This window comes from Oncorhynchus keta, unplaced genomic scaffold (genome assembly GCF_023373465.1).
Source record: "Oncorhynchus keta strain PuntledgeMale-10-30-2019 unplaced genomic scaffold, Oket_V2 Un_contig_4571_pilon_pilon, whole genome shotgun sequence".
Classification (NCBI taxonomy): Eukaryota; Metazoa; Chordata; class Actinopteri; order Salmoniformes; family Salmonidae; genus Oncorhynchus; species Oncorhynchus keta.
In genome coordinates this window covers 60034-73610 of record NW_026287850.1, presented here as the reverse complement: position 1 = coordinate 73610, position 13577 = coordinate 60034, and the positions used below count along the sequence as shown (strand labels likewise).

Sequence of the window (13577 nt, the reverse complement as noted above, 5' to 3'; positions counted from 1 at the left end):
AGACCTCCACGGGTCTGGTTCATCCTTGGGAGCAATTTCCAAATGCCTGAAGTTACCACGTTCATCTGTACAAACAATAATACGCAAGTATAAACACCATGGGACCATGCTCCCGTCATACTGCTCAGGAAGGAGACACGTTCTGTGTCCTAGAGATGAACGTACTTTGGTGCGAGAAGTGCAAATCAATCCCAGAACAACAGCAAAGGACATTGTGAAGATGCTGGAGGAAACAGGTACAAAAGTATCTATATCCACAGTAAAACGAGTCCTATATCGACATAAGCTGAAAGGCTGCTCAGCAAGGAAGAAGCCACTGCTCCAAAACCGCCATAAAATAGCCAGACTACGGTTTGCAACTGCACATGGGGACAAAGATCGTACTTTTTGGAGAAATGTCCCCTGGTTTGATAAAATAAAACTGTTTGGCCATAATGACCATTGTTATGTTTGGATGAAAAAGGGGGAGGCTTGCAAGCCGAAGAACACCATCCCAACCGTAAAGCACGGGGGTGGCAGCATCATGTTGTGGGGGTGCTTTGCTGCAGGAGGGACTGGTGCACTTCACAAAATAGATGGTATCATGAAGAAAGAAAATTATGTGGATATATTGAAGCAACATCTCAAGACATCAGTCAGGAAGTTAAAGTTTGGTCGCAAATGGTTCTTCCAAATGGACAATCACCACAAGCATACTTCCAAAGTTGTGGCAAAATGGCTTAAGGACAACAAAGTTAAGGTAATGGAGTGGCCATCACAAAGCCCTGACCTCAATTTGTGGGCAGAACTGAAAAAGCATGTGCGAGCAAGGAGGCCTACCAACCTGACTCAGTTACACCAGCTCTCTCAGGAGGAATGGGCCAAAATTCACCCAACTTATTGTGGGAAACTTGTGGAAGGCTACCCGAAACATTTGACCCAAGTTAAACAATTTAAAGGCAATGCTACCAAATACTAATTGAGTGTATGTAAACTTCTGACCCACTGGGAATGTGATAAAATAAATAAAAGCTGAAATAAATCATTCTCTCTGCTATTATTCTGACATTTCACATTCTTAAAATAAAGTGGTGATCCTAACTGACCTAAAACAGGGAATTTTTACTAGGATTAAATGTCAGGAATTGTGAAAAACTGAGTTTAAATGTATTTGGCTAAGGTGTATGTAAACTTCAGACTTCAACTGTACCTGATAACATTATTTTGCATGACCTTTTTTGATAGCCCACTATACCAAACAGAGCAGGCATAATCAAAATGACACTGAGTCAAGGTTGAGACAAGCAGTTCCTTAACGTTAATGTTAAAATGTCTAACGTTACGATATAAAAATATATATATTTGTTCGCCATTTTAGAAATAATTTTAGTAGCAATCAGGTCTCCAGAATGGGATAATCTAGGGACACACCAAGATAAGATACACTTGTTTTAGATTCAATCTCCTTGCCTGCACAGTTTACTGTTATCTTGTCACCCTAAGCAATCTACGTTTTGTTCCAAACAAAATCGATTCGGGTTTCCCAAAATGTAGTGACAATTTGCTGTCACACAACCAATCACAAAAAAAATGCAATTCCTTACTGAGGGTCTCTTCTATGTAAACTGTATCCTTCCCTGATACCAGTATGGCTGAATCATCAGCATAAATAAAGAGTTTATACAGGTTTACTGTATCTGGCATATCATTTTTTATTTTTTACCTTTATTTTACTAGGCAAGTCAGTTAAGAACAAATTCTTATTTTCAATGTATCCTTATTTTCAGTGGGTTAACTGCCTGTTCAGGGGCAGAACGACAGATTTTGTACCTTGTCAGCTCGGGGATTTGAACTTGCAACCTTTCGGTTACTAGTCCAATGCTCTAACCACTAGGCTACCCTGCCGCACATAACATATATTAGAAATAAGAGAGGACCTAAAATGGATCCCTGCGGTACTCCATAAAATATTTATTTGGCCTCTGACGGAACATCACCAACATTACATACTTGTGTTCTGTTGGTCAGATAAGACCTAAACCAATTCACTGCTACATAGTTTAGACCCATGCATGTCAGTTTCATCAGGGGAATGTCATTGGTCCACAGTGTCAAAAGCTTTCTGCAAGTCTAACATGACCATACCTGAATAGTTCCCCCTTCTCACTTTCCTGCTTAATGTGAAAGGTGAATAAGGCAAGTAATCCGTGGAATGAAGCCAGACTGGAGTTCATAAAGAAGTTTTATCTCTCAAGTTGATTAATAAAACAAATCTCTCAACAACTTTGGATGAGGTGCTGAGGATTGACACAGGCCTGTAGTTTCCTACATGCTCTTCTTGGATGAGGTGCTGAGGCTTGACACAGGCCTGTAGTTTCCTACATGCTCTTCTTGGATGAGGTGCTGAGGATTGACACAGGCCTGTAGTTTCCTACATGCTCTTCTTGTGGAGTGGAACCGCCCCGGGGCTGTTTTGAGATCCTTGGGAAATGTACCACTACTAATAGAAAGGTTTACAAATATGTGTTATCCTTTTAGCAGTGACACAAGCACTACCCTTTATTTGTTTGAATTTTTTTTTTTTTAACCCGGACGACGCTAGGCCAATTGTGCGTCGCCCCACGGACTTCCCGGTCGCGGCCGGTTACGACATAGCCTGGGCGCGAACCCAGGGACTCTGATGGCACAGCCCTTAACCACTGCGCCACCCGGGAGGCCAGCACTACCCTTTATGAACCTTGCAGGAAGATTATCCAGTCCAGTTGCTTTTGTTGGTGCTCTTTAAGCATCGTAGATTGTTCACTTGGTCCTCTGTTATCATGCACAGCGCAAACAAATCATTTGTGATACCTTTGCTATGGTAAAAGTTGGTAATGCAAACTGTTCATAGTGTCCAGAGAAGGTCGGTAACTTCTTAACCAGAGATGAGGCTATAGTGGTTAAACATTTTTTTTTAACCCACTGTTCCCAGGCCGTCATTGAAAATAAGAATGTGTTCTTAACTGAAAAAATTTAATTAGCAGGAAATAGTCATCACCCAAGTGAAAGTGGAAGGAAGTAGATCTATTATCAACACAGTCACATCTTATCTTATATTATCTTCGTTTTTACATTAAGTATGATCACTTATCTCACAAGGTACTAAAAATATTGGGGAAAATGTTTTTAACTTGAGAGTCAAGAACTCAACACAAGTTTATCTTTTTTCAGCTTTTGAAATTGTCAACGAGTAGAAACTTTCCAAAACTGTCAATGACTACATAATAAAGCATCTCATTGGCTTAGAATTTAAAACTGGTATGGATACAACCACCACATTAACTGGTTGAAACAGGAAATAGATTTAAAACTGGTACTGACTAGTCTAATACATGTATTCTACACTGACTAGTCTATTACATGTATCCTATACTGACTAGTCTATTACATGTATTCTACACTGACTAGTCTAATACATGTATCCTATACTGACTAGTCTATTTATCCATTAGGTCTATTACATGTATCCTATACTGACTAGTCTATTTATCTATTAGGTCTATTACATGTATCCTATACTGACTAGTCTATTACATGTATCCTATACTGACTAGTCTAATACATGTATCCTATACTGACTAGTCTAATACATGTATCCTATACTGACTAGTCTAATACATGTATCCTATACTGACTAGTCTAATACATGTATCCTATACTGACTAGTCTATTTATCTATTAGGTCTATTACATGTATCCTATACTGACTAGTCTAATACATGTATCCTATACTGACTAGTCTAATACATGTATCCTATACTGACTAGTCTATTTATCTATTAGGTCTAATACATGTATCCTATACTGACTAGTCTAATACATGTATCCTATACTGACTAGTCTATTACATGTATCCTATACTGACTAGTCTATTACATGTATCCTATACTGACTAGTCTAATACATGTATCCTATACTGACTAGTCTATTACATGTATCCTATACTGACCAGTCTATTTATCTATTAGGTTTAATACATGTATCCTATACTGACTAGTCTAATACATGTATCCTATACTGACTAGTCTAATACATGTATCCTATACTGACTAGTCTAATACATGTATCCTATACTGACTAGTCTATTTATCTATTAGGTCTAATACATGTATCCTATACTGACTAGTCTAATACATGTATCCTATACTGACTAGTCTAATACATGTATCCTATACTGACTAGTCTAATACATGTATCCTATACTGACTAGTCTATTTATCTATTAGGTCTAATACATGTATCCTATACTGACTAGTCTAATACATGTATCCTATACTGACTAGTCTATTTATCTATTAGGTCTAATACATGTATCCTATACTGACTAGTCTATTACATGTATCCTATACTGACTAGTCTAATACATGTATCCTATACTGACTAGTCTAATACATGTATCCTATACTGACTAGTCTATTTATCCATCAGGTCTAGTACATGTATCCTATACTGACTAGTCTATTTATCAGGTCTAATACATGTAAAACAACAATATGTTAGTATATATTTATATTTATTATTATATTTATATTTATTGGCCTCAAAGCGCTACAGCCACTCTGTGATGACAAGCTCTGCTCTTTTATTGAGGGATCTAGTCTAGATTAAACCTCATAGGTAGACCGTTTTACCATGTCGAGGTTTCATTCAGGTCTCTCTGTTTAACCAAATACTCTGTCTTTGACAGGAGAGAGATCAGACTCTCATTCTGAAAGCGGGACGAGGCCTTCAGAAGAACCTGACCCAGAGACGTCCAAACCAGCGAGAGCACACCACTGCTCCCAGTGTGGCAAGAGATTTATCCGGTTAGGGCACCTGAAAGAACACATGAAAACACATACAGGGGAGAAGCCTTACCACTGCTCCCAGTGTGGAAAGGGTTTTGGACAGTCAGGGCATCTAAAGGTGCATGAAAGAAGACACACTGGAGAGAAGCCATATCAATGCTCCCAGTGTGAAAGAAATGTTTCTCACCAGGGGACCTGAAGTCACATGAGAGAACACACACACAGTCTTTAGAGAGGCCTTTCCAATGCGCTCAGTGTGGAAAGAGATTTATCCAGTCATCGCATCTGAAAGAGCATGAAAGAATACACACAGGAGAGAAGCCGTATCAATGCTCTCAGTGTGGAAAGGGTTTTAGATACTCGGGGCATTTAAAAGTGCACGAAAGAACACACACTGGAGAGAAGCCGTATCAATGCTCCCAGTGTCAAAAGGGTTTTTTCTCACCAGGGGACCTGAGAAAACATGAGAGAACACATTTAGTAGATAGGCCTTTCCAATGCTCTCAATGTGGAAAGAGATTTATGCAGTCATCACATCTGAAAAAACACAAGAGAATACACACAGGCGAACAACCATTCCAATGCTCTCATTGTGGAAAAAGTTTTACCCGTTTGGGGAACTTGAAAACGCATGAGATGACACACACAGGAGAGAAGCCTTTCCATTGCTCCTTCTGTGGAAAACGTTTTACCCATTTAGGGAACCTGAAAATGCATGAGATGACACACACAGGAAATAAGCCTTATCACTGCTCCCAGTGTGGAAAAGGTTTTGGACACTCAGGGCATCTAAAGGTGCATGAAAGAACACACACTGGAGAGAAGCCATATCAATGCTCCCAATGTGAAAGTAAATTTTTCTCATCAGGGGACCTGAAATCACACGAGAGAACACACACTGTAGAGAGGCCTTTCCAATGCTCTCAGTGTGGAAAGAGTTTTACCCGGTTAGGGAATCTGAATATGCATTTGAGAACACACACAGGGGAGAAGCCATACCACTGTTCAGACTGTGGAAAGAGATTTATCCAGCTCGGGGACCTGAAATCACATGAGCGGACACACACAGGAGATAAGCCTTTCCAATGCTCTCAGTGTGGAAAAAGTTTTGCCTGGTTAGGGAACTTGAAAATGCACGAGAGAATACACACAGGAGAGAAGCCTTTCCACTGCTCCTTGTGCGGAAAGAGTTTTACCTTTTTAGGGACACTGAAAAAGCACGAGATGACACACACAGGAGAGAAGCCTTTCCAATGCTCCCAGTGTGGAAAGAGTTTTACCCAGTTAGTGAACCTGAAAAGGCATGAAGGAACACACAGGATAGAATCAAGAATGAGAGAATAGAGAGGCTGTGTTCTGACTTATAGTTTTAACAATCTTTTTGTGCTTTGGTTTATGCCACATTAAATAAAATTGTAAGAAAAGAAATAGGCTTACTTTTGTTCTTTAGTTAATTTTTTTCTCTCAAAACATGTTCACATCTAAAATTAGAATAGATTTAGCATGTATTTCATTTTCATTATGAATTGTTTTATTGATAAATATAAACCCTTGTGTGTTCATTATATGATTTGGATATTATTGATAAATATAAACCCTTGTGTGTTCATTATATGATTTGGATATTATTGATAAATATAAACCCTTGTGTGTTCATTATATGATTTGGATATTACCCTGTGTGTTCATTATATGATTTGGATATTATTGATAAATATAAACCCTTGTGTGTTCATTATATGATTTGGATATTATTGATAAATATAAACCCTTGTGTGTTCATTATATGATTTGGATATTATTGATAAATATAAACCCTTGTGTGTTCATTATATGATTTGGATATTATTGATAAATATAAACCCTTGTGTGTTCATTATATGATTTGGATATTATTGATAAATATAAACCCTTGTGTGTTCATTATATGATTTGGATATTATTGATAAATATAAACCCTTGTGTGTTCATTATATGATTTGGATATTGTTATTTAAAAAATTTTTAAAAATTCATGAATCATTCATGTGTTTTTCTAGATTCTGATCTTTACCTCTTGAATTTAGTCGTTGTGTTTTTCATTGAGTTCATTTGTGTAGAGTAGTTATTATTAAGCTGTGTGATAATTAGATGACGTTGTTCTGATAACATTGTTAAGTTGTTGACGTTATAAAACATTTACTACCTCAATGTCTATCAGTACTGTTCCATCAGTACTGTTCCATCACTGTTCCACTGTTCCATCAGTACTGTTCCATCATGTAGTGTCTATCAGTACTGTTCCATCAGTACTGTTCCATCAGTATCAGTGTTCCATCATGTAGTGTCTATCAGTACTGTTCCATCATGTAGTGTCTATCAGTACTGTTCCATCATGTAGTGTCCATGTACTGTTCCATCAGTACTGTTCCATCATGTGTCTATCAGTACTGTTCCATCATGTACTGTTCCATCAGTACTGTTCCATCATGTAGTGTTCTATCAGTACTGTTCCATCATGTAGTGTTCCATCAGTACTGTTCCATCATCAGTAGTGTTCCATCAGTACTGTTCTATCATGTAGTGTTCCATCAGTACTGTTCCATCATGTAGTGTCCATCAGTACTGTTCCATCATGTAGTGTCCATCAGTACTGTTCTATCATGTAGTGTCCATCAGTACTGTTCCATCATGTAGTGTCCATCAGTACTGTTCCATCATGTAGTGTCCATCATCTGTTCCATCAGTACTGTTCCATCATGTAGTGTCCATCAGTACTGTTCCATCATGTAGTGTCCATCAGTACTGTTCCATCATGTAGTGTCCATCAGTTCCATCTGTTGTCCATCAGTACTGTTCCATCATGTAGTGTCCATCAGTACTGTTCCATCATGTAGTGTCCATCAGTACTGTTCCATCATGTAGTGTCCATCAGTACTGTTCCATCATGTAGTGTCCATCAGTACTGTTCCATCGTAGTGTCCATCAGTACTGCTCATCATGTAGTGTCCATCAGTACTGGTCCATCATGTAGTGTCTATCAGTACTGGTCCATCATGTAAAGTGTCTATCAGTACTGGTCCATCATGTAGTGTGTCCATCAGTACTGTTCCATCATGTAGTGTCTATCAGTACTGTAATAATCATGTAGTGTCTATCAGTACTGTTCCATCATGTAGTGTCCATCAGTACTGTTCCATCATGTAGTGTCCATCAGTACTGTTCCATCATGTAGTGTCCATTAGTACTGTTCCATCATGTAGTGTCTATCAGTACTGTTCCATCATGTAGTGTCCATCAGTACTGTTCCATCATGTAGTGTCCATCAGTATTGTTCCATCATGTAGTGTCTATCAGTACTGTTCCATCATGTAGTGTCCATCAGTACTGTTCCATCATGTAGTGTCTATCAGTACTGTTCCATCATGTAGTGTCCATCAGTACTGTTCCATCATGTAGTGTCTATCAGTACTGGTCCATCATGTAGTGTCTATCAGTACTGTTCCATCATGTAGTGTCTATCAGTACTGTTCCATCATGTAGTGTCTATCAGTACTGTTCCATCATGTAGTGTCCATCAGTACTGTTCCATCATGTAGTGTCCATCAGTACTGTTCCATCATGTAGTGTCCATCAGTACTGTTCCATCATGTAGTGTCCATCAGTACTGTTCCATCATGTAGTGTCCATCAGTACTGTTCCATCATGTAGTGTCCATCAGTACTGTTCCATCAGATAAAACACAGGTGCTGATTTGTAAAAATGATTGGATTATTTCAACATTTAACTGAATAAAAGTAAACTGATATTTTTTTAAACTGTGGATGTTAATTTTATACACCTATATCTATGTATTGTTACACCATGTAGGAGCAGTATAGACCTAGTCTGTTCATTATATACATCTACATGATGTATTGTTACACCATGTAGGAGCAGTATAGACCTAGTCTGTTCATTATATACATGATGTATTGTTACACCATGTAGGAGCAGTATAGACCTAGTCTGTTCATTATATACATGATGTATTGTTACACCATGTAGGAGCAGTATAGACCTAGTCTGTTCATTATATACATCTACATGATGTATTGTTACACCATGTAGGAGCAGTATAGACCTAGTCTGTTCATTATATACATCTACATGATGTTACACCATGTAGGAGCAGTATAGACCTAGTCTGTTCATTATATACATCTACATGATGTATTGTTACACCATGTAGGAGCAGTATAGACCTAGTCTGTTCATTATATACATCTACATGATGTATTGTTACACCATGTAGGAGCAGTATAGACCTAGTCTGTTCATTATATACATCTACATGATGTTACACCATGTAGGAGCAGTATAGACCTAGTCTGTTCATTATATACATCTACATGATGTTACACCATGTAGGAGCAGTATAGACCTAGTCTGTTCATTATATACATCTACATGATGTATTGTTACACCATGTAGGACAGTATAGACCTAGTCTGTTCATATATATCTACGATGTATTGTTACACCATGTAGACAGTATAGACCTAGTCTGTTCATTATATACATGATGTATTGTTACCATGTAGGGCAGTATAGACCTAGTCTGTTCATTATATACATCTACATGATGTATTGTTACACCATGCAGGAGCAGTATAGACCTAGTCTGTTCATTACATACATGATGTATTGTTACACCATGTAGGAGCAGTATAGACCTAGTCTGTTCATTATATACATCTACATGATGTATTGTTACACCATGTAGGAGCAGTACAGACCTAGTCTGTTCATTATATACATGATGTATTGTTACACCATGTAGGAGCAGTATAGACCTAGTCTGTTCATTATATATATCTACATGATGTATTGTTACACCATGTAGGAGCAGTATAGACCTAGTCTGTTCATTATATACATCTACATGATGTATTGTTACACCATGTATGTCACGTTCTGACCTTTATTTTCTGTGTTTTGTGTTTAGTTAGTATGGTCAGGGCGTGAGTTGGGTGGGCAGTCTATGTTTGTTTGTCTAGGTTTTGGGAATTTCTATGTTTCGGCCTAGTATGGTTCTCAATCAGAGGCAGGTGTCATTAGTTGTCTCTGATTGAGAATCATCACTAGGTGGCCTGGGTTTCACTGTGTGTTTGTGGGTGATTGTTTCCTGTCTCAGTGTGTGCACCAGATAGGACTGTTTTGAGTTTCACATTTTTTGTTTTGTTAGTTTTGTTCATGTGTACCTTATAGCATTAAAAAGTACCATGGAAAATTACTGCCGCCGCGTATTGGTCCTCCTGATCCGTTTCGCCTCTCCTCTTCGGAGAGAGGAGGCTTCGTTACAGAATCACCCACCACAATCGGACCAAGCGGCGGTAAAGGACAGCGACGACAGCAGCAGCAGCAGCAACAACAGCGGCCAGCATCAGAGCTGAATCTGGACTACAACTTGGGAGGAGATAGATAGGTGGGCGGTCGGCCCAGGGAGAGTGCCGGAGCCGCCTGGGATTCGTGGAACAATGCAAGGAAGGTTACAGGAGAATGAGGTTGGCTGGGAAAAATCACCAGGCAGAGCTGGCAGTGATCGGCGGCAATGAGGCAGGGCAGTGCGACGAGAGGCAGCCCCAAATTTTTTGGGGGCACACGAGTGTGGTACTAAGCCAGGTAGCAGACCTGAGCTCACTCCTCGTGCTTATGATAAGCAGCGCATTACTGGTCAGGCACCGTGTTATGCGGTTGAGCGCACGGTGTCGCCAGTGTGTCCATAGCCCGATTGCGCTATAGGGCAGCCCCCGAGAGTGCCATGCGAGTGTGGGCATTGAGCCAGGGCGTATGGTGCCTGCTCAGCGGGTCTGGTCGCCGGTCGCAGTCTTGGTCCAGGTTATCCTGCGCCGGCTCTGCGTGCTGTCTCCGGGCGCTGGGAGGGTGCAGTGCGTCCTCTGCCTGCGCTCCGCTCGTACCGGGCAACTGTGGGAGTGGAGCCTAGGAGAGAGGTGCGTGTGCAAGCACTAGATCTCCCGTGCCTACAGCCCGGTTCAACCTGTGCCTGCACTCTGAGGGTCCGGGTCGAGTAGTTGTCCAGCCTGGGGAAGTGGTGCCCAGGTTGCGCACCAGAGCTCCAGTGCTCCCCACAGCCCGGTCTTTCAGGCTCCTCCTAACACCAAGCCTCCTGAAAGTCTCCCAGCCTGGTAGTTCCTGTGGCAGCCCCACGCACCAGGCTGTCTCTCAATCTCCTCCCTGCAGGTGCTCCCGCCTGTCCGGCGCCGCTGCCGGAGCCTCGCCTGTCCGGCGCCGCTGCCGCCTGCCGGAGCCTCCCGCCTGTCCGGCGCCGCTGCCGGAGCCTCCCGCCTGTCCGGCGCCGCTGCGGAGCCTCCCGCCTGTCCGGAGCCTCCCCGCCTGTCCGGGCCTCCCGCCTGTCCGGCGCCGCTGCCGGAGCCTCCCCGCTGTCCGGCGCCGCTGCCGGGAGCCTCCCGCCTGTCCGGCGCTGCTGCCGGAGCCTCCCGCCTGTCCGGGCTGCTGCGAGCCTCCCGCCTGGGCCTCCCGCCTGTCCGGCGCGCGGAGGCCTCCCGCCTGTCCGGAGCGCCTGTTGCCGGAGCCTCCCGCTGTCCGGCGCCGCTGCCGGGAGCCTCCCCGCCTGTCCGCGCCGCTGCCGAGCCTCACGCCTGTCCGGAGCCTCCCGCCTCCCGCCTGCGGAGCCTCCCCGCCTGTCCGGGGCCGCTGCCGGGCCTCCCGCCTGTCCGGCGCCGCTGCAGGCCTCCCGCCTGTCCGGCGCTGCTGCTGGGCGTCCCCGCCTGTCCGGCGCCGCTGCCTCCTGTCAGCGCCGCTGCTGAAGCGTCCCGCTGTCTGGCGCCGCTGCCGGTGCGTCCCGCCTGTCTGGCGCCGCTGCCGGAGCGTCCCGCCTGTCCGGCGCCGCTGCTGGAGCGTCCCGCCTGTCCGGCGCCGCTGCCTCCTGCTAGCAGCTCCACGCCTGTCTCTCTGTCTCCCTCTCTGCAGGTGCTCTCCGCCTGTCCGGCGCCGCTGCCGGAGCGTCCCGCCCTGTCCGGCGCCGCTGCCGGAGCCGTCCCGCCTGTCCGCGCCACTGCCGGGAGCGTCCCACCTGTCCGGCGCCACTGCCGGGCCTCCCGCCTGTCCCGGCGCCGCTGCTAGAGCCCCTCAGCCCAGAGGCGCCAGAGCCCCGCCAGCCCAGGCGCCCAGAGCCCCTCAGCCCAGAGGCGCCAGAGCCCCTCAGCCCAGAAGCGCCAGAGCCCCTGTCCCTCTGTCCAGAGCCCCTGTCCTCTGTCAGAGCTTCTGCCCCTCTGTCCCGAGCTGCCCCTCTGTCCAGTGGGGTCATTGAGAGGGGTTGCCATCATGGTGAGAAAGCCACGGAGGCGGACAAAGACAATGGTGAAGTGGGGTCCGCGTCCCGCGCCAGAACCGCCACCGCGGACAGATGCCACCCAGACCCTCCCTATAGGTCAGGTTTTGCGGCCGGAGTCCGCACCTTTGGGGGGTACTGTCACGTTCTGACCTTTATTTCCTGTGTTTTGTGTTTAGTTAGTATGGTCAGGGCGTGAGTTGGGTGGGTAGTCTATGTTTGTTTTTCTATGTTTTTTTTTTAGAATTTCTATGTTTTCGGCCTAGTATGGTTCTCAATCAGAGGCAGGTGTCATTAGTTGTCTCTGATTGAGAATCATACTTAGGTGGCCTGGGTTTCACTGTGTTTGTGGGTGATTGTTCCTGTCTCTGTGTGGCACCAGATAGGACTGTTTTGAGTTTCACATTTCTTTGTTTTGTTAGTTTTGTTCATGTGTACCTTATGCATTAAAAAGTACCATGGAAAATTACCACGCCGCGTATTGGTCCTCTCTGATCCGTTTCGCCTCTCCTCTTCGGAAGAAAGAGGAGGAAGCTGTGTAGGAGCAGTATGAGCCTAGTCTATTTCATTATATACATCTACATGATATGACACACACCATGTAGGAGCAGTATAGACCTAGTCATATTTCGTATATACATCTACATGATGTATTGTTACACCATGTAGGAGCAGTATAGACCTAGTCTGTTCATTATATACACATGATGTATTGTTACCATGTAGGAGCAGTATAGACCTAGTCTGTTCATTATATACATCTACATAATGTATTGTTACACCATGTAGGAGCAGTATAGACCTAGTCTGTTCATTATATACATCTACATAATGTATTGTTACACCATGTAGGAGCAGTATAGACCTAGTCTGTTCATTATATACATCTACATAATGTATTGTTACGTTCCTTATATTCAGAGCATTTGTTCACATTGTTTCTATAAATATATACAGAGCATTTGGAAAGTGTTCAGACCCCTTGACTTTTCCCCACATTTTGTTACGTTACGGCCTTATTCGAAAATATATGAAATAGTTTTTTCCCCCCTGAATCTGCAAACAATACCTCAAAATTACAAACGCAAAAACTGGTTTTGTAAAATGTTTTGCAAATGTATTAAAAAATAAACAACTGAAATATTCAGAATGAGTAAGTGTGTCCAAACTTTTGACTGATATTGTCAGCATTCAGACCCTTTACTCAGTGCTGTTTCGAAGCATCTTTGGCAGCGATTACAGCCTCCAGTCTTCTTGGGTTTGACGCTACAAGCTTGGCACACCTGTATTTGGGGAAGTTTCTCCCATTCTTCTCTGCAGATCCTCTGTTGCGTTGCTGCACAGCTATTTGGGAGCTCTCCAGAGATGTTTGATCAGGTTCCAGTCCGGGCTCTGGCTGGGCCACTCCAGACATTCAGAGACTTGTCGAAGCCACTCCT

At 43.3% G+C, this 13577-nt stretch overlaps 2 long non-coding RNA genes and 1 pseudogene across 7 annotated transcripts; 2 read left to right on the top strand and 1 right to left on the bottom strand.

Annotated features, from left to right (window-relative positions):
• The first annotated feature begins 3396 nt into the window (after window positions 1–3396).
• LOC127924816 (uncharacterized) lies at window positions 3397–4270 on the top strand. Its single transcript, XR_008118910.1, has 3 exons — window positions 3397–3599; window positions 3802–3941; window positions 4116–4270. It is a non-coding gene; the product is annotated as an uncharacterized LOC127924816 (long non-coding RNA).
• Window positions 4271–4683: 413 nt separating this feature from the next.
• Window positions 4684–6449, top strand: LOC127924818 (gastrula zinc finger protein XlCGF57.1-like; annotated as a pseudogene).
• Window positions 6450–8690: 2241 nt separating this feature from the next.
• LOC127924815 (uncharacterized) lies at window positions 8691–13285 on the bottom strand. 6 transcript variants are annotated; one of them, XR_008118906.1, is made up of 3 exons: window positions 13004–13285; window positions 9563–9619; window positions 8691–9207 (listed from the first exon to the last, which is right to left on the bottom strand). It is a non-coding gene; the product is annotated as an uncharacterized LOC127924815 (long non-coding RNA). The 6 variants fall into 6 exon arrangements; XR_008118907.1 differs by having other exon boundaries at window positions 8691–9091; XR_008118908.1 differs by lacking the exon at window positions 13004–13285 and having other exon boundaries at window positions 8691–8907; window positions 8966–9207; window positions 9563–9659.
• Between the last annotated feature and the right edge of the window lie 292 nt (window positions 13286–13577).